A 4897-nucleotide genomic window follows, 5' to 3' on the forward strand; every position below is an offset into this window, starting at 1 on the left:
GAGGATTCACAGTGATCAATTTGTTACGGTTGTGCAAATTTTCCTACTCTCATATTGGTTTACCTCTAAAAGAAAATCTATAAGAACATGTCTAATTTTTCGGCAATAATTCAAGTTAAACATGATCTATTACCTTGGTTTGCATAAGTACCTCTTCCTCTCTACCTTTGGAGGACGATTGAGGTTGAATTTTAGATGGTTTTATATATTTGTCCTCCTTGTTGATATATTATTATCGTCCAATTCGACCTTCCTCCTCAACCTCTGGCTCTTGAGTTCCTTTTTTGACCTTTACGATGGTTTTCAAGCCAAAAGCTTTGTCTTGACACGTCATTGAAGAATTATTGCCCAGCTCTTTGGTGGCAACAAAGTAGACTTAGTTCAGTAAGCAAAACGAATATTATTGAGAGACCCTTCAAACGCAAGGCAATGTTTCCCAGCTTGGAGGTCTCTTCACCGAGCACAAGTGGTCCTGCAGCATCTCAGTCAGCTATACCATGGTTTTGCTGTCTGTGCTGCTGACCAACGCCATGGGCACGGGATCAGGAGTTGTGGCGCTGCTCAAGGACTAGCAGTAGCTGCTGGGGACTCTTTCGAAGCAGCAGGAGCGCCACAACCAAGCTGATGTATGTCACACGCGGGGGGAGAGAGAGAGAGAGAGAGAGAGAGAGGGGATATGGAATCGAAGTGTGTCGGGGATGTTATCTCCCACACCCCGCAAAGGACGCGACACAGGAGTGGAGTATCCATTTATATTTGTTAAGCAAGCATGTGTCAACATCGGGGGTCGCTTTGGCCGAGTGGTTAAGGCGTGTGCCTGCTAAGTACATGGGGTTTCCCCGCGAGAGTTCGAATCTCTCAGGCGACGCGACCCGAGAAGAGGGGAAGTTTCCTCCTTTTGGGCAAGAAAGACACTCATTGTCTCAAGATGAGCGGTGGAAGGTGGGCGCCCTCACAGTGTAGCGCCCATGCACCAGCTTGCTAGCTCAGGGGTTGAGCAGGTCGGTTTTGCGAGGAATGTGGCCTAGCAGCGCACTTTTTTGGATGCCCCTTATCAAAGTGTATTAGAGAACAGCTTGCTTCGACTAGGTTTGTCCTGTCGCATTACCAAAAAGGCCACATGCACACTAGACCATTATCTCATAACGGCCCGCACGTGGAGTCGGTAGACTTTACTCTTTGACACCCCCTCCTGTCCTGACATTGCAAGGCCCAAACGTAGTCTAAGAAGATGAGCTCGGATGCTGTGGGAGGTGGGAGGAGGGCACCCTCATAGTGTATCGCCCATGCACTTTGGCTAGCCCATGTTTATACGCCCCCCCTCGTTTTATGAGGAGTAGCAAACACATAATGTACATGTGTTTCCTAGATCGTTATCTCTCACAACGGCCCACACATGGAGTTGGTAGACTTTACTTTTAGACACCCCCATGTCCCAACAACATTGTAGGGTAGCCCAAGATGAGCCTAGAGGCCCAAACATTCATTTCATAGAGCTTGAGGGATCGACCACCCTTAGGTTTCCATCCCCACGATAATGTGCTTTCATGCTTTAGATGCATAGTCTAAATTCTTCCATTTACAATTATGGAAAGAATAAAGGGCATTCCACATAGTTGGCTGGATAAGGAATCCAATTGGATGACACATGACATCCTAATAGAATTATCCAAGATTACGAATAAATTTATGATTGTTGGATTGGACAAAGCACCCAACAATGTTTCGCTTATATGCAAACAACTGGCATATAGGGACAGGTTTAGCAAGACTTAAATTTAATCCGTCTTTACTCATCACTCTAATGAGGCAATAGGCCCATACTCATGGGGCCTACTACCTCATTTTGAGTTTGGTGCCTAGGTTGGGGTGGGCACACACACACACACTCCATTTGTGCTTATATGACACGTATAATGGCACAAATTGCATGACAACCTACTTTACTAGGGTTCTGTACTTCTACAACTCTTTCACATTAGGCCTATGGGTTGCACGACTCTGCCACGCCTCTGTACATGAATCTTCATCATAACTCTACAAGGGATGGTGGTGGGCAGTTATGTTTTTGCAACACCTACTACCTATGGGTTGATGTGACTCTGTTACGCCTCTGTACATGATTGATCATCATAATCTTGCATGCGATGGTGGTGGTGGGCAATAACATTCTTGCAGCACCTGCTCTGCTATGATGAAGATGGAAGACTCCTCCGCTCTATGATGAAGATGGAAGACTCCTCCGCTCTACCTCAGTCATGACCCATATATTAGAATGGAGGTGGGTTATTTAACTCACTTAGCATGTCTGCCTTTTTATTGAGCATTACACGATCTCTCCTTGCCTCTACCTAGGTACACAAGTACTTAAGAAAAACATTGTTTCTTAATACTTGAATAAGCTGGATTTTTGCAAGTAGTTAAATTAATATATGGAGCTATATTCATGGGCATCATTATGATATGAGAATTAACTCTTGTTTACTGCGAATTATATTTTTTATTTTATATTGAGGACACTCGTATATATCGTGCCTGTTGGTACATGTAATTTGATTTTCAGGGTTGCCTATATCTAATGACGACGTTGGGATTAATTGATGTGTTCAATTAATTGTTTAACTAACGTGGATTATATCTATGAGGAGAGGTAACCAAATGTGTGAGGGTACCAATTTTGGTGTTGCATGGCATGAGATGTGCAAGGGTACTGATTGAGGTGTCGCACTATACAAGGGTATTGATTGAAGTATTGTATGGCTGGTGGATTGAGCAGTGGCATGAAGATGGTGATCATTTTGCTAAATCATGTACTAGAATTTCATAAATTATTTATAGCCTTTCATGTGGCTAAGTTATTTAATGTCTAAGTGTGCACAAGGTTACTTCATGTGTAAAGGCCCATTAGCATTCATATTTGGGCAAAGGTTTGATATGTATAAACTTCAGGAACTTTGATAGAGTTAATAATATGTAAAGCGAAACCCAAAAGTGGGAAAATCAAGCACAAATTGTACGCACAATGTGGAAGTGGAAGCTACACGCTCGAGGGAAAAGATTGCACCCAATCGTGTCTTGTGTGGTACCTTCTATCTCTACCTCTTGTTGCAAATTTATTTCATGTTTACTTTTATTCAATTGAATGGTTATCTTCTTTGTATTATTCTTCATCAAGTATTTTCTAGATCTAGTGACACTGGTATTAGAGCTTGGAATACTTTGATTGGAAGAATAGAAGAAACTCTCTAAAATCCTTTGGGTAGAGTAGTGAGAAGCTCAAGGAACTTTGGAGCAAAATTGGAAGGTTCATGAGAACTTTGTGGACCCTGGATGAAGGTCTTGATCAAGGGTGGGGAGTAAATCATCACCTTCTTCTTGAAACCACCCTAACAACTAGAAAACCACCCTTCAAGATTGAAAGTCGTTTTATTCCATCCTCTATCTCCCTCAAATCCAACCGTATGGATGGATTAACCATAGCCCAAAACCCTTAGCTCCACTCTTTATTCTTCATAAGATGGATGGAGCATGAAATCCATCATGGACGGATGAGGGCTGCAGATTTATTTGTTTTTCAAATTCATCTTTTCGTTTTCTTTTTCTTTTTCCTCAGTTTTGAGCTGAGTGCTGGTTGTTTTTCCACAAAGCTGTAAGTAGATTTAGATTATATATATATATATATATATATATATATATATATACACACTTTTTTTAGTTTATTAAAAAAAACATACACTGTTTGCGCCTCTTTCTCTCTTTGCTCGTCGCCCGTCCCCTCCAATGGCGTTGCTTGGCGAGTTCCTCCTCTCACAGGCACCTTGCATAGGTTTTAGCTGGGAGAGGCTTGAAACCAAGTCTCTTAATAAAGCTTTGGTTAAGATTAATAAAGATTTGGTTAACCTTAACCCCCTCCCCCTTAGGCATCAACGGCGATTATCAAGGCCCCCTATCTTTTTTAAAAAATATACATTGACCGCTAGCTTGTTATAAGCTTTTAAGTCTTTAATTAAAGCATAGTATTTACTTTTTCAAACAATTATGGATTATATATATATATATATATATATATACAGGATTAAGCACAACCCCACCTCCCTCCACGTGGGCAAAGGAGGTGGGACTATTTCAAAATAACCACTCCTCCTGCAAGCGTGAGGAGGAGCCAAATCTCACATCTTCCAATGCAATTTTGAATTTGAATCTAAGAAGATCTCATCTCACATCTTTCAATGAAATCTTTGTATACATGCTTACATACCTATAGATACACATACTTATATATATTATGTATGTATGTGTATCTATAGGTATGTAAGCATGTATATATAAATAGTGTGCATGTGCATGTGCATGTGTGTGTGTGTGTGTGTGTGTGTGTGTGTGTGTGTGAGAGAGAGAGAGAGAGAGAGAGAGAGAGAGAGTTTCTATGTGAGAGAGTGTGCGTGAAGACAGAGAGAGAGAGTGTGTGTGTGTGTGTGTATGTGTGTGTGCATGAGAGAGAGAGAGAGAGAGGCTGAGAATTTTTATGTAGGAGATAGTTTGTGTGGGAGGAGATAGTATGTGTTTTCATTAGTGTATGTGCGGTGTGTACGTGTGTGTGTGTGTGTGTGTGTGTGAGAGAGAGAGAGAGAGAGAGAGAGAGAGAGAGACGACATATAATTTCTACGTAGGAGATAGTTTGTGTGGGAGGAGAGAGTGTGCGTTTAGATTAGTGTATGTGCGGTGTATACATGTGTGTGTGTGTGTGTGTGTGTGTGAGAGAGAGAGAGAGAGAGAGAGAGTATATGCATGCATGTGCATACATCTGCATCTATGTGTAGAATGTGCGAGAGAGAGAGAGAGAGAGAGAGAGAGAGAGAAAGAGAGATGGGGCAGACCTGGAGAGAGAGAGAGAGAG

The 4897-nt window shown here is 41.8% G+C and overlaps 1 non-coding gene across 1 annotated transcript; it reads left to right on the forward strand.

Moving 5' to 3' along the window:
- Positions 1-786: 786 nt before the first annotated feature.
- Positions 787-868, forward strand: TRNAS-GCU (transfer RNA serine (anticodon GCU)). Its single transcript has one exon. It is a non-coding gene; the product is annotated as a tRNA-Ser (tRNA).
- Positions 869-4897: the final 4029 nt, after the last annotated feature.

This window comes from Cibotium barometz, chromosome 55 (assembly GCF_041138505.1).
Source record: "Cibotium barometz isolate CiBa-2024 chromosome 55, ASM4113850v1, whole genome shotgun sequence".
Lineage (NCBI taxonomy): Eukaryota > Viridiplantae > Streptophyta > Polypodiopsida > Cyatheales > Cibotiaceae > Cibotium > Cibotium barometz.